At 42.5% G+C, this 16,677-nt stretch overlaps 1 protein-coding gene across 5 annotated transcripts in view; it reads right to left on the bottom strand.

Moving 5' to 3' along the window:
• TBC1D19 (TBC1 domain family member 19) overlaps window positions 1-16,677 on the bottom strand; it is a 277,728-nt gene that overhangs the window by 67,107 nt on the left and 193,944 nt on the right. Inside the window, exon 21 of one of the 5 annotated variants that reach the window (XR_010116329.1) lies at window positions 1,553-8,416. The exons of 2 other annotated variants lie outside the window; for them this stretch is intronic. The gene's annotated coding sequence lies outside the window, so the exon portion shown is untranslated. Of the gene's footprint in view, window positions 1-1,552; window positions 8,417-8,703; window positions 9,298-16,677 lie in introns of those variants that run through there. 2 more of the 5 variants (XR_010116327.1, XR_010116328.1) reach the window with 2 other exon arrangements.

The following is a 16,677-nucleotide window of genomic DNA, read 5'->3' as shown; positions in this document are numbered from 1 at the left end:
TTTTTGCATAAAACCCCATTTGGCTGAAAAAAATGTTTAAGTTGTCTGTCTCATTCAGACTATATCTCTTCGAGGAAAGTGATAGTTTTTTGTTTTTCTTCAAGAAACATAGGAAAGTACTAATAAATGGCTCAACATATTTTTCTGTAATGCCGTCTCTTGCCTCCAAAATGCAAACTTTACAGCTGTACAGTAAAATTTAATATTATCTTGGTGATAATCTAAGAAATAAAACTCTGTGGCTAACTGCCTTTGCAACGCTTAAACATAATTCTGTCTCTCTTTCTCTCAATATCTATCTATTTATGCATCCTTCCATCCATCATGGTAATATCAATCATGGTTATAGCTCATCAGGTATGTTCCAGACACTGTTCTAGTTCCAGTCACATATGTGACTTCACTTAATTCTTATAACAACCTATGAGGCAGGTTGATTGCTGTAAAAAACTCACCCTAACTTCTCAGAATCTTAACACAATAAAATTTATTTTTACTCAAGTAACAATTCAGCGGAGATGTTTGGAAGGCAGCCTTCCACATGGTGATTGAGAGGCCAAGGCTCCTCTTATCTGATGGCAACATCATCCCCCAGGGCCTCAGAGTCCTCTGAAGTAACCTCAGCCAGCAGATGGAATAAGAGTACACAGGATCATCCAGAAAGTTTTGTTTATTATAAATTTAGAAGGTACAGGTGCAGTTTTGTTAACATGGATATATTGCCTAGTGGAGTCTGGGTGTTTAGTGTAGCCATCACCTGAATAGTTTACATTGTACTCATTAAGTAATTTCTCATTCCTCACCCTCCTTCCACCCTCTCACCCTTCCAAGTCTCCAGTGTCTACTATTTCATGCTGTATGTCTGTGTGTACACATTATTCAGCTCCCTCTTATAAATGAGAACATGTAATATTTGAATTTTTGATTCTGGGTTATTTCACTTAAGATAACGGCATCTAATTCCACCCATGTTTCTGCAAAAGACATGGTTTCATTGTTTTTTATGGCTGCATAGTATTCCATGGTATGTATACTCCACATTTTCTTTGTTCAGTCATCCATTGATGAACACTTTGACTCATGACTTTCCTGTGGTGCATAGTTCTGTGATAAACAAATCTTTTTGGTAAAATGATTTCTTTTGCCTTGGGTAGATACCCAGTAGTGAGATTACTGGATCAAATGGTAGATCTATTTTTCATTCCTTGAGACGTCTCCATACTGTTTTCCATGAGGTTATATTAATTTACATTCTCATCAACAGTGTTGTTTAAGCATTCCCATTTCTCTGCATCCTCACCAACATTTGCTATATTTGACTTTTTAATAATAGCCATTCTGACTGGTGTAAGATGATAGATCACTGTGGTTTTCATTTGCCTTTCTCTTATGATTAGTGATGTTGAACATTTTCAAATACTTTGGCGATTTGTTTGTCTTTTTTTTTTTTTTTTTTTGAGACGGAGTCTTGCTGTGTTGCCCAGGCTGGAGTGCAGTGGCGCAATCTCAGCTCACTGCAAGCTCCGCCTCCCGGGTTCACGCCATTCTCCTGCCTCAGCCTCTCCGAGTAGCTGGGACTACAGGCACCCGCCACCACGCCCGGCTAATTTTTTGTATTTTTAGTAGAGACGGGGTTTCACTGTGGTCTTGATCTCCTGACCTCGTGATCCGCCCGCCTCGGCCTCCCAAAGTGCTGGGATTACAAGCGTGAGCCACCGCGCCCGGCTGTTTGTCTTCTTTTGAAAAATGTCTGTTCATTTCCTTTGCCCAACCCAGAAAATTTTTATGGGCCAGATCTGGAAGTGACACATCATCCTCTCCCCACATTCTGTTGGCTAGAGAATTTAATCACACAGCAAGTCTAACTGCAAGGGAGGCTGGGCTAGAGAGCAGTCTGGCTGCCTGGTCAGGAATTGGTTTTAATTGGCACTTACCAATCTCTGCCAAAGGCCAAGTACTCAATTACACATGGGAACACCAAGGTATAGAAGTTTAAGAAACTTGCTCAAAGTTAAATTAGCAATAAATGATGGAGCTAAGATTCAAACCCAAGCTGTCTTCAAACTGTGGGTTCCTTACATTACAACTATGTTGAAGATACACTAAGGTCAATTTGAGGTGACAACAACTCATCCACATAAATGAAAAAAGGGAAAAAAGGTAACAATGACTTCCAGTACCCCCAGGGTGCTCCTGTTTACTTGCTTACTCTCAATCTGCTGTTTCCCCCGAAATGTTCAGCCAAGAAGGCCAGCGGCTCAGTGACTCCCACCCTAAGTGCTTGAGAATTTGAGAGGCAGCTTCAGGGATCCTTCAACTGCAAATACTTGTCTCTAAAGCATGTTGCCCTCTTAACAGGAAGCCAACTTGATAGGTAGGTAGGGTCATGGGGTGGGGGTAGGCTAATTGGAAGGAGTGAAGGGGCTGGTGGCACAAAGGTTTTCAAAGTGGTCCTTCTTGACACATTTAATTTCTGTCTAGGGGGCTATGTTCAGAATGTCACAGCAGATCGCTTATTGTAGGTTCTCTCATGGGGCCAGGGCAGCAGAAAGGGCCCTGATGACTTTGCTTTCTCTCTCTTCTCTGTTATCCACTGGTGGTGTGACTTTGAACAAATCACTGAATCATGCTCTGTGGGCCAGATGAGGAGTTTAGGTGTCAAAACATAGAGAGAGGCTCTTAGAACCAAGAGTATCTGATTAAAACTATGTGCCCTCTTTGCACAAAATGCACACACCCACCTAATTTTGCAGTTTACAAACTTCCTGATGGGTATCCAGAACCTCCCATTAAGAAGAGGTGGATTCTAGGCACTTTTCAGCTCTAATGCTCTTGCTTTCCAAAAGCAAAACAGAACCGCTCCCCTTGACTCTGCTGCCTCCTATGGAAGGAAACCTTCTAGGCACCCTCTTGGTTCCTGTGTCAGCCTCCCTGTGTGGTTTTCTTGGTGGTAAAGCACAGCCCCTCCCCTGAACCCAGGGTCCCTGGGATCCCATAGTCACCTGGAACCATGCCCTGAAAATCAGCTGGCAGCCGGCCTTCTCTGCAGAGGCTTGTGAAAGGGTGAGTCATAGTAGATCGCTCCTCTGATTCACAGGTAGCATTTATTTGACAAAGGAGGTTTAAGGGGACTTGCTTCCCTTTGTATCATCTAATCTTTAAAAATCACTTGCTTCTTAACTGTCAGCCGAGAGTTTCTGTAGGCAGCAGTCTTTCAGCTGCTCCCTGGGGAGGGAGGAGAGTGCTGGCTGCCAGAGTCCTACAGCTGTCCTGGGCACAGGAAGTCCACAGCTTCTTGTAAAAGGTAAGGGGAACTATAAATACAGTAAGAAGCCAGGAGCTTCCAAGTTCAAAGGAAGTCCGGATGTTGTCAAGGTCAGGCTCAGAGGAAAGGGGGTCCAGAGGGAACGTTCCTACTTCCTTCTGAACCTTCAGTAACCTCCACGAATCTCCAGGGAAAAGCCAAATCTCATGACTTGACACGAAAAGCATGTCAAGTCCTCTACACTTAGGCTTCAATCTGCCTTTCCAGCCCCACAAACTTGTGGCTGTGGAAGCCCCCTCAGTGACACCAGATGCAACTCTAGCTTTTCCAGGCACACACTCTCATAGTGCTGCCCTTTCGTCAGAGACTGCCCTTTTCCTCTTTTCCATCCATCTCCATCCAGTCCTTTCTTCAGGCCTGGCTCTAATCCCATGTCCACCTGGAAACTTTTCTAGATCATTACTCATATTAATAAACCTAGTTTCGGACAGGTGCTGTGGCTCACGCCTGTAATCCCAGCATTTTGGGAGGCTGAGGTGGGTGGATTGCCTGAGCTCAGGAGTTTGAGACCACCCTGGGCAACATGGTGAAACCCTGTCTCTATTAAAATACAAAAAATACAAAAAAATTAGCCGGGTTTGGAGGCACGTGCCTGTAGTCCCAGCTACTCGGGAGGCTGAGGCATGAGAACGCTTGAGCCCAGTATGCAGGGGTTGCAGTGAGCCAAGATTGCACCACTGCACACCAGCTTGGGCTACAGAGTGAGATTCCATCTCAAAAAAAAAAAAAAAAAAAAAAAAAACAGAAAAAAACTAGTTCCTCTTTATTGTGTGTCTACCATATGCCAGGTGCTTCACAAGCCTTATCACATTCAATTTTCTCAACAAGCTTGCAAGGCAAGTATTATCACTCCTATTTTGTAAGTGAGGCGATTGTGTTTGAAAGGGTTAATTAAATCTCCTGAGGTCATGTAGCTAGTAAATGGCAGAACAGCAATTCTTGTCTAATTGACTTCAAAGATACTGTGTAATGCTGCTGCACTCATGCACCCACCCACCCATTCATCATCCGGCCATTCAGCCCCATCTGGCTGCCATCCTTCCATCCATCCATCCATCCATCCATCCATCCATCCATCCACCCACCCACCTGTTCACGCTACCATCCTTTCAACTGGCCATCTACCCATTTACTTGCCCGTCCCCAAAAACCTACATGCAGCAAGACAGCTCTCTCCCACCTTCAAAGTCCTCTGACACTCAGTGTTTGCAGCACCACCCCCCAATGTTGGCCCAGTGAAATACTTGTCCGTTTCTAGTTTAGGCACTGCCTCAGCCTCCCAAGTAGCTGGGACTACAGGCGCTGGCCACCATGCCCGGCTAATTTTTTGTATTTTTAGTAGAGACGGGGTTTCACCGTGTTGGCCAGGATGGTCTCGATCTCCTGACCTCGTGACCCACCTGCCTCGGCCTTCCAAAGTGCCAGGATTACAGGTGTGAGCCACTGCGCCCAGCCGGTACTACTTCTTTAACTAGACTGGAAGCTCTAAGAACTGGGCTCTGGTGTCCCTCACAAAGCCTAGCCCAGCACTTTGGCGACATTGAATGCTCACTGGCAACTGGCTAATGATTGAGTACTCACCCTACTTTTATGGGCAGCCACGTCCCAGGAGCAAGAGGCAAGGTGGCTAGGCTTAAACGAGGCCATTCAAGAAATGTCAGCAGATGAAGTGTCTTTGGCCAAAGTCCTGAGCCAATGCCTCCTGGAACCCAAAGAAACTCTAATTTCAAACTCTTTCAAAACCTTTTGACAGGGACACACTGCTGTCAAGAAAATCCCGTAATGAGCATGGAGCTTTAGCCTTGAGATTGTAATCACAGGAAATGTAGTGTTCAGTTTCCTAAGAAACCATTATTCTTTTTCTTTCCATTCTGCCTGCCTACCCCTGTGTATTACAATGGAAACCTCTGGTGAGTGGAATACAAATCCAAAATAGTCTTCAATAGCAGCCAAAGTGGTATTTGTAAAAAGTTCCTAAAGACCCCAGTGCTATGTGGCACAAAGAAAAGGAATGATAAAAGTAGCAGTTGTCTGAAACTGAATCTGTTTCTGTTCACATATATGAAAAGACAAGCAGTTGTATTTACAGTCATCTCTACACACACACACACAGTGTACGTCTGTGTGTGCATGCAACGCCGTGGTCCCCACCCACACACCTGCCCATCCAGATTGAGTTCTCCTTTTTCTAGTCCTGCTCACACTTTGTGCATTATTTCTGCCACACTGTACTATGATCTCTTGTTTACCTGAATACTTCCTCCACTAGACGGAGAACTTCTTGAGAGGAATAACTATGTCATCATCATCGTCATCATTGCCATGGTAGTAATAGTTAACATGTGTCACTACTAACTATTGACATGGTTATCTTTTCTATGTACATTGTTGGACTTCATCCTGCCAAGACAACACTGTGCTCTTACAGTTCTTGGGTGCCATTTTGTTCTTTGAAGTCCTTTGCATATTTCAGCAAGGTCTATCTTAACTTTTATTTAATTTTTTAAAAGTTTTATTTTAAAAAGAAAAAGAAGCAACTATTTGGGAGAAATGTCAGGCTATCCCTATTTTTTCCCTTTATTGAATTTGTCATCCTAGAGACACTGTTGAATTGGATTGTAAAAACTACCAATGCCATGTCAAAATAATAGCTAGACTGGGTGGAGAAATAAAAAGACCTAGATCTGAAATGGCTTCTAACATTTCAAATGGCTATGTGATTTTGGGCTAGTCCCCGCACCACTCTGAGCCTCAGTTTTAACTCATGTGAAGTGGTTTCTTTTGGTGGGTATTGGGAGAACTAGGAAGGACCTAGGCCCAATGTTTAGCATGGCATGTGGCACCAGTAATAAACAATAATAAATTGTGGTTATTGTTACCATTATTTTCAACGTCAACATTCACCCTTTGATACTGCAGAGTAATATAAGCTAGGATTTAGTATGAATGTACATCGTGGCAGTTTTTAATTATCTAAAAATTATTAGCCAATGCTCCCCAAGGCAGAGAACTACTTTTCTTCTCATAAATTCAGAAAGTGCTTAGTATTAGAACATGAACCTGCTCTCCAAGAGATATAAGGATACTCAAACATGTTGTCACTGGAGGCCTTAGGAGCTTTGTAGGCGGAGGAAAGCAGAAGTAGACAGTCTTGGAAATGTCTCTTTGGTATGTCAACAGTGAGAAGAAACTGTGAGAAGATTTAGGAATGTCCATAACAAAGGTTTCTGATGGGCAGTTGGGTGGATTGCCCAGTGTTTCACCAGCCCAGCATACACTGGTAGCCTGAAGAAGCAAGGTGATGATGGTAGCCTAAGATCTGAGGTTGGGCTCCAGGGCTCCTGCCAAGTGCCTTGGGCAGTCACAAGATGGCTATTGGCCTAAGAGATAAGAGGCTGACACAATAATTTTTAATCTCTCACTGCCTTCTCAATACTGTACTTACGGAACAAAGAGATGGTAGTAAAGACCCAGTCTCCAAGATTCTTTACTAGGAGACCCACTTGGAAGAAGCCCAGGGGAATCTCCTGGGATTCTGGGTAACCCTTGCTCTAATGCTGTCAGTCACCATAGCCTTTGTCTTAGCCTGCCCAGTTTCTCTACCCCTACCTTAGTGTGAACAAGTTCATTCAGGTTGTTTTGTATGCCCGGGAAGGATGAAGAAGTTTTTATTAAGGGTGAAAAACTGGAGAGGCAATCTGAAGCCAAAGCCATTGAGTGGCCAAAAATCTCAACAAGATTAGCACACAGAGCTCCCAGGGGGATGGAGGATAAATTCAACTCTGACCTGGTTCCCTGTTGACCAAGAAAGAAACTTGAAGGGGGAGTTCTGGAGATGGCAACCACCAGAGGCACCTCTGGACCATTCCCAATGTTTTGAATTTAGAGAACATACTTGGGTGCTGCTCATACTTTCCCTAAGATGCATGATGGCCTAAGATGCATGGTTGCCTAAGATGCATGGTGGCCTAAGATGCATGGTTGCCAGGCATTGTAGGGGAAGTATGAGCAGCACATGTTTCTCTAAATTCAAAACCATGAAGAGCATTTCTTCTCAACTGATTCATCGTCACCCCCATCCTCCTGTCTTATATCTCCCCCATCTAGCTATTATTTTGATATTGTATTGCCAATCTTTACACTTCAGTTCAAAAAGCATACCCCCTTTATTTCTCAGAGATGACAAGTTCTTTTGCATAAAAGTGGAAAAATAGGATTGGCTAATATTTCTACCAAATAGCTTTTTTTTTAAATGTGCTCTTTATCTTGGAATAAGACATTCCAAATTTTTCTGATTATTCTGTTCAAAATGTTTGAATGCTCAAAACGTTTTTCAGGAGACCTTCAATCTGAAACCAAACATTTTTCTCTCATTCATTCCAATAGGTGTTTCTCTAACATATGGCAAGTCATTGTCAGTGATGAGCATTTAGAATTAATCACTCCTCATGCCTTTAATTAAATCTTCAAGTTGGGGCCAGGCGCGGTGGCTCACGCCTGTAATCCCAGCACTTTGGGAGGCCGAGATGGGTGGATCACGAGGTCAGGAGATCGAGACCATCCTGGCTAACACAGTGAAACCCCGTCTCTACTAAAAATACAAAAAATTAGCCGGGCGAGGCGGCGGGCGCCTGTAGTCCCAGCTACTCGGGAGGCTGAGGCAGGAGAATGGCGTGAACCCCGGGGGGCGGAGCCTGCAGTGAGCCGAGATCGCGCCACTGCACTCCAGCCTGAGACCCTGTCTCAAAAAAAAAAAAAGAAAAAAAAATAATCGTCAAGTTGGAAACTCCGAGATACTTTATTCAAAATACCCAGAGAAAACATGAGCAGGCTTCATTTCTTGTTGTAACAATGCCAGTTTTCCATAATCTGACCTTCACGTGACACCAGTGGACCAGAACCTTTCTTCAAAGCAGTGTACGTATTTTTATAACCTAGATGCTCAAGATGACGACAGAGGATTATCTTCGGTTATTAAAGATGTTGGAACATTCTTTATTACAGATGGAAAAAATAGCCCCGCGGTTAGTTATGATCCATGCTTGAAGCTGATTTGAGTTGTCTTTTGTTGTCACAAGGTGTGGACTCCAACTGTGGATTGTACATGATTATAAGTACCTACGTTCTTTAGGAACAATATTTAAAAGCAGATTAGATACATGACTCACACATTCTGCAGTTGTATTTTGCAGTAAATTGAGAGGCATGTTTGATCATAAAAAATTCAAATACACTTACAAAGAGAAAACGATCTGTATTCTCTTTCCTGAGCAAGCTGTTTTTTTTTTTTTTTTCAAGGAAAATTTTTGGATACATTGCTTTTGGGATATATAGTATGCTTCTATTTTCTTATTCCACACTGTTTTGTTTGTTTTATAAAAAAAAGTCAATGTTGTTTTTAATCCACACATCCTTTTCTTCTAGAATATGAATAAATAAATGATTGGTTACAAGAAACACTGGCATAGCCACAAGATGCCAATGTCAAAAGCAATCTAGTTTGACAGTAAAGCTTTTGGTTTAAGCTTTCTCTCTTCAGCACAGAAAGTACAATGCTAAATTTAAGACAAAGATGCAAAACTACATGTAATTAAGAGTCTAATTCCAGTTTTGACGTTTGGCTGCTGACAACTTTCAAGCCCCATGACTGCCCTTTCCTTTTGGTTCCACATCTGGACAAGCTGATAAGAAAACCCCAGTGCACCAGTGAGAAGTTCAAACCACGTAGTGTCCAGTCTGTGTGCAGGAGCCCTCCACTCAGCCCCACACTCTAACTGTGATAAAAACCCCAAGCTAGTCTCCTTTCCCTGCTTTCTCAAGCCATTTATGGACTTCCTTAGGATCCTACTCTGCTCTTTCTAGAAAGCCTCATTATGTAAGAAACCTTTCCATACCTTCTTGATATGTATGTGTGGCATCATCGGTTTTGACATCTGAACCAAATTTTGGGTTGGGGGAAGTCCATCCTGCCTCTGCAGGGTGATAAAAACAGTAGAGTGTGATTTCATTAAAACATCTTAAATACATATACATATCAATCATTACACATGTGAGCAGGAAGAAAAGCCACAAAGAAATACACCAAAACATTCACAGTGATTATCTGGGCAGTAGGATATGGGTGCTTGCTTTCCTCTTCATGTTTCTCTGTATTTTCTAAAATTTCTGCTATAAAGGTGTATTTTTTTATAAGCAGAAATCAATGTAACATGGAAGTGAGTAAAAAATGTTCTGCCTTAAGAGAAAAGAATTAAAATGCTCAAATCATTTTTATTAGTTTTTAAACATTTGCCTAATCCTGAATTACAAATACAAAAAAAAAAAAATCAACCTTGATGATCTATTCTTCCTCTCTCTTAAAAAGAAAACAAAGGAAACCTAAGTAGAAGTTAAGTTTCACGTTTTAGTAAAGTTGTAATCTAATCTTTGAAACTATTTGGACGTAAGTCAGCATGGGAAAACACATTTCTGCTAAAAATACCATTATCCTTAGGACTTAAAGGCTGAACCAAACTCATTTTAACCTAGAACCACTTAAAATGTTAATTAAAAAGGTATTAACGTCAGCATCCTGCATGTGGCCATTCCCTGTCTTGCAGATTTTTACCCTAGGAACAGTAGGTCCTGTTCTGTAAATTTCCTTTTAGATAGATTGGGGTGGCGAAAAGACAGAAACTATATAGGCCAGACACATATGACCTCCCAGTGGAAGAGGTTTTATTTCCCCCATCTTAGAGGTGAGAGAACTGACATCCAAGGTCACATCACTAGGAAGTTGCAGAGAACCAGTTAACCTGACTTGAGAGCCTCACTTCGTTACCCAGCCCCTCTTACCTCTAGAGAACCCCAATTCAACCTGATTTAAAGGGGCACCACAAATAATGATTTGATAAGAGCAATGGTCCTCAAACTTGGACTTGCACCAGAATCACCTAGAGAGCTGGTGAGACACAGAATTCTGTATCCCAGCACCAGAGATTCTGATTCAGTAGGTCTGGGATGGTGTCTGACAATTATTTCTAACAGGTTCCCAGGTGATGCTGATGCTGCTTCCCAGGGACCACACTGAAAATAGTGAGTGAGAGCAAGAACCTCAACTCTGGACTTTCCAAGACACATAGTTCAAGACCTGGATCCTAGAGGCCCTAAGTATTTATGTAATTTATTTGATGCTTAAGGCTGCCAGAGGGCCTGTATAGCCGCTGAGCCTTCCTGTCTCATAGACGGCAAATCACACATCAGGAACTTCCCTCCAGAGGTGCTAGGCTTCCTCCATTGTCCTCTATTGGCTAGTTAGTTACCCCTTAAGTGAAGTTTTACTAGGCCAATGACTCACTTCAGGGCCAGGAAATGTCTTCTCTCGTTTCAGCCCTCAAAAGCCTACATAGAAATAGTACTCTCAAGGGACGTGTTACAAGGCTGGGGAAAGCGAAGAGAGGAACTTAAGTCTACTCAGACCAGTTGCAGGAGACCAGAGGCCTGTCCCAAGGGCTGAAACAGATTGCACTGTGGGTACTTGGCTACTTGCTAGCTGGGACACTGGTCTTGGGCAGTTTGTTGAGCCACCTCATCTGGGAAATGAAGTTTTTCCTTGGCTGTCCTTTGGGAAACAATGAGGATTAATTATCGTCTGATGCTGTCAGTAGGGAGGAGAAACCTGCTCAATCTCTGAGCCACATTGCCTCTTTCAGTTCCTAGAGTAGCTTTCCCTAAATGGTTGGAAACTGTAAGGAAATTAAAGAGAGTCCCAGGAATCTTGGTGAAAAGTGTTATTCCAGAGGGTAAAAAGGTTATGTTCTGATGACCAGTTTTATCTGGCATGTGGTAAAATGCCTTGTTAAGTACTGCTTAGGAAAATGTCACTGAATAAGCCCCAAATAAATGTGGGATGATCCTAATTTAGAAACTGAGATTTTAAGAATCCTCTACTTGGCTGCCTTCATGTTGAATATCCTGAGGTCTCAGTTTTCCCCTTGCCTTTCTGTTCTTTCCTGTCAAACCTAGAGAAAGTGAATTAGCTTGCTCTTCTGTAGATGTTAACTTTTGACCCAGTGGAATTCTGGGTAAGTGTTTCACCATCTCAGAAATGGCCAGCTAAGGCTGTTGGAGATTCCTTAGCCCTGGCACATCCAGAGGGAAGCCCTTACCTAGCTACACCAGCAAGATTTCCCACTCTGCCACAGGCCAGGGGATGAGTCAAAACTTTGGGCTACAGCAGAACCCAGAGTGGACCTGCCACCACACTCGGCAAGTCCCACACAACCTGCTGATGACAGTTGCTTGGGTCTTGCCAAGGGAAAAATATGTAAATTATAAGCTGGAGTGAGAATAGTGCATGTTCAGTCCTGCCAAGCTATCAGACCACATCTTGCATGTCATGAATGGATCTGTGATGAAAAACAAATAAAGTTCCATCATGCCGTATCTCTTACGCACTCATCCCCGGGGCCCTTCTTATTCCACTGGTTTAAGCTCCTCTGTGTTATGGCCTGAGATTTTGCAGTTTTGACTTAGTCCAAAACCCAAGTAAGCATGTAGCAGACCAAGCAAGTGCCCCAGGTGCTGCTGGGAAGCCTGGAGACAGGAACCCAGGGAAAAAAAGAGAAGGACCCGGGGAAAGAAAGGTAGACAGATGGTGAAGGCACAGGCAATGAGAAAAAAGTATGTGTTTGCAGCCTTGGGGCTGCAAGCAGCAGCCTGATCCCAATTGTCTGGCACACCTAGATGGGTCTGCCCAGCACCAGGTGTGAAGTAACCTGGAGAGCCTTGTAAGAGCCTGAAGCACCTCCACCCGTTCTCCCGGAGTTCCTTTTTTGCTCTCAGGTGGAGTTAGAAGGCCAGGACTGTGCCTTAGAGAAGCTTTCCTTGATTAGATGCTATTTGTATTTATTGACATTGTTGAAGGAGGCTTCCGGTAGTTTCATTTTACTCCAGAAACTCTTAGGAGCAGCAGAAACTACCACTCAAGAACTTGTTAGAAATGAAGAATCTCAGGCCCCACACTAGATCTACTGCATCAGCATGTGAAGATGAGAAGCTCCCAGTATTCTTAGGAACATGAAGGACTAACCGTACTGTTTTAAGACCGAGCTCCCAAACATGGCTATACTTTGGATCACTTGGGGAGTTTTAACATATGCTATGCTCCATCCCCAGAGATTTAGATTTGATTTAATTGATAGGGGTTGTGGCTTGGGTATCAGGAATTAAAAATTATTCCAAGGGATATCAGTATGCCATAAAATTTGAGAATTATAGCCTAAAATACCTTTAGATTTCTCTCTAGATCAGTGTTTCTTAAATTGTAATGGAGACTGAAATAACCTGGAGATCTTATAAAAATTCAGAATCTCATTCAGTAGGACTGGAGCAACTGAGATTCTTCAGTTCTAATGGGGTTTCTGGTAATGCCAATGATGCCGGTCCAAGGGCTAGATTTTGAGAAGCAAGACCGTAAGGCATATGAGAGTGACCATCTGAAGGGAAAGGCAGTGAAATAAACTCAGAAAGGACCCAGGCGGCAGGGTAATATGGAAAAAAGACCTAAGGATTCATGGTTGAGCAGCCCTCGGTTCTGGTTCTTCCCCTACCACCTGTGGAATCTTCAACAAATTACATAATCTTTCCTTTCCTTTTTGCTTTCCTTCTTCCCTTCCCCCTTCCCTCCCCTTCTCTTTCCTTTCTTTCTTTTTTTTTTGAGATGGAGTCTCGCTCTGTTGCCCAGGCTGGAGTGCAGTGGCATGATCTTGGCTTACTGCAAGCTCTACCTCCCAGGTTCATGCCATTCTCCTGCCTCAGCCTCCCGAGTAGCTGGGACTACAGGCGCCCGCCACCATGCCTGGCTAATTTTTTCTTTTTTTTAGTAGAGACAGGGTTTCACCGTGTTAGCCAGGATGGTCTCGATCTCCTGACCTTGTGATCCACCCGCCTGGGCCTCCCAAAGTGCTGGGATTACAGGTGTGAGCCACTGCGTCCTGGCCTCTTTCCTTTCCTTCTCTCTCTCTCCCTCCACACCCCCCATCTCTCCCTCCCATCCCCTCCCCTCCCCTTCTTTTTTTTCTTACAGGGCCCTTCTCTGTTGCCCAGGTTGAGACGCAACTGCATCCTCAGCCTCATGGGTTCAAGCAATCCCCCCACCTCAGCCTCCTCAGTAGCTTGGACCACTGGCACGAACCACCACGCCCTGTAAATTTTTTGTAGAGACAGAGTCTCATTATGTTTCCCAGGCTAGTCTTGAACTCCTGGGCTCCAGTAATCCTCACACCTTGGTCTTCCAAAGTTCTGGGATTACAGGCATGAGCTACCATGTCCAGACAAAAAATGTTTCTGATTATCAGTGTCCTCAATTTAAAAATTGTGGTAAGAGGCCAAGAGCAGTGGTTCAGACCTGTAATCCCAGCACTTTGGGAGGCCGAGCCTGGTGGATCACTTGAGGCCAAGAGTTAGAGACCAGCCTGGCCAACATTGCAAAACCCTGTCTCTATTAAAAAGTACAAAAATTAGCCAGTTGTGGTGGCACAGGCCTGTAATCCCAGCAATCCCAGCTACTCTGGAGGCTGAGGCATAAGGATCGCTTGAGCCCAGGAGGTGGAGGTTACAGTGAGCCGAGATTGCGCCACTGCACTCCAGCCTGAGGGACAGAGAGAGACTCTGTCTAAACAAACAAACAAACAAACAAACAAAACCAAAACCAAACAAACAGGCAGAGCGTGGTGGCTCACGCCTGTAACCCCAGCACTTTGGGAGGCCAAGGTGGGCAGATCACCTCAGGTCAGGAGTTTGAGACCAACCTGACCAATATGATGAAACCCTGTCTCTACTAAAAATACAAAAATCAGTTGGGCATGGTGGTGGGCGCCTGTAATCCTAGCTACTCAGGAGGCTGAGACAGGAGAATTGCTTGAACCCAGGAGGCACAGGTTGCAGTGAGCCAAGATTGCACCATTGCACTCCAGCCTGGGCAACAAGAACAAAACTCTGTTAAAAAAAAAAAAAAAAGAGAGAGAGAGAGATGCCTAATAGAGCTATGTAAAGATATAAAGTGGCCTGTCCCAGCGTTTCCTGTAGAATAACACCAAAACAAGGAAATAAAATAAATTCTACAACTATAGTTCTACAAGCTATAATTCAATAAAACGTTCTTGAAATAAAAAAATTTGAAATTACATATTGAAAGAGCACACGATGAACTTCAAAATATGAACACAAAACAACAAACAGAAAGGTATATTTTAGTTATTACTTGGCTTAATGAAAAGGAAAAAAAATACTTAGAAAACCTAGGCAAAAACAGCAAGTGATTTATAAGGGAAAGAAAATTAGATGACCACCTAATTTTAAGCCAGAGAAAAATAGAATAACATATTTAAGACACACAAGGAAAGAAAATGTGAGCCAAGCATTTTACATGTAACTAAACTTACTTTCAAGAAAAAGAGTACATACAAGCTGTTATCAACATATAAACTTAAGATATTATTTTCTCCCATGAGCCCTTCTTGAGGTATCTAAATAGAAAACAAGCTTCAGACAACCAAAATGACTAGGATGACATTGACATAAGTACTGATGGTGGGTATTCAATATAATTACTTGTAGAACTAAGACTAAGGGGTTAAATGGACTAGGATATAGTCTGCTCTGGCTATATGCTCTGACAATGTAGACATAGTGCAAAAATGGGAAAAACATATAATACAGACATTTACAAACTCTTCTGTTGGGGTGAGTTTTGTTATCTTAAGACTATTATATGTGAATTGTTGGATAAAACAAATGAATGATTATAGATATTTTATCCCATCACCTCTTGTATTCTTGAAAACTATGATTATTAGTATACAGAAAAAAATTGTATATATATGAAAGCTTAAGTAAAAATACAAAGTCTGTATTTGAATTTGAAATTACCTCTGAGCACCTGAAAAGGCCTAATAACAATGACCAACCTACTAGCAATGATTAGCCCTAATGATCAGACTGTGGCCTTAAAATATTGTTTACTACTAAAAGATAACATGACTTCTTCGAGAATTGACTAATTTCAGGTTTTGGGTTAAAAGTGTATAAGATAAACTTGGAACATCTTGTCATGCCTGATGGCAAGTAAGCTTTCAATGATGACTAGAGTCATGACAAAAAAAACTTTACTCCTTGAAGTGACTGTCACTGACTGAAGATGGGAAACCTTGAACCTCAATAAGGATAAAAACTGCATGGGAATGAAACCCATAACATATCATGTTTAACTACATAAGTTCACGATGATATTAAAAAAAACTGACCACCTTTGAAAAATAATAAGATACCAACTCATTGCCTTGAAAACTGACAAATATTTGTTAGGATCAAGCAAATCCTGGCTTTCCTGTATGTATTTGTCTTAGTCCATGTTGTTCTGCTATAACAGGATACCTGAGACTGGGTAATTTATAAAGAACAGAAAGTTATAGTTCTGGAGGCTGGGAAATCCAATATCAAGGTGTTGGCATTTGGAGAGGACCTTTTTGCTGTGTCATCTGACGGTGGAAGGGCAAAGAGTAGCCACCCCGAAAGCCCTTTTAGTAAGGCACACATGAAGCTGGAGCCCTCATAGCCTAATCATCTCTCAAAGTCCCCACCTCCCATACCATTATATTGGCAATTAAATTTCTTTATTTCTTTTTTTTTTTTTTTATTATGTATATCTACTTTTATTATACTTTAGGGTTTTAGGGTACATGTGCACAATGTGCAGGTTTGTTACATATGTATCCATGCGCCATGTTGATTTCCTGCACCCATTAACTCGTCATTTAGCATTAGGTGTATCTCCTAATGCTGTCCCTCCCCCCTCCCCCCACCCCACAACAGTCCCCGGAGCGTGATGTTCCCCTTCCTGTGTCCATGAGTTCTCATTGTTCAATTCCCACCTATGAGTGAGAACATGCGGTGTTTGGTTTTTTGTCCTTGCGATAGTTTACTGAGAATGATGTTTTCCAGTTTCATCCATGTCCCTACAAAGGACACGAACTCATCATTTTTTATGGCTGCATAGTATTCCATGGTGTATATGTGCCACATTTTCTTAATCCAGTCTATCGTTGTTGGACATTTGGGTTGGTTCCAACTCTTTGCTATTGTGAATAGTGCCGCAATAAACATACGTGTGCATGTGTCTTTATAGCAGCATGATTTATAGTCCTTTGGGTATATACCCAGTAATGGGATGGCTGGGTCAAATGGTATTTCTAGTTCTAGATCCCTGAGGAATCGCCACACTGACTTCCACAATGGTTGAACTAGTTTACAGTCCCACCAACAGTGTAAAAGTGTTCCTATTTCTCCACATCATCTCCAGCACCTGTTGTTTC

This window comes from Symphalangus syndactylus, chromosome 16 (assembly GCF_028878055.3).
Source record: "Symphalangus syndactylus isolate Jambi chromosome 16, NHGRI_mSymSyn1-v2.1_pri, whole genome shotgun sequence".
NCBI classification, from domain to species: domain Eukaryota; kingdom Metazoa; phylum Chordata; class Mammalia; order Primates; family Hylobatidae; genus Symphalangus; species Symphalangus syndactylus.
The sequence above is the reverse complement of the archived record's forward strand: the minus strand, read 5'-3'. Positions and strand labels throughout refer to the sequence as shown.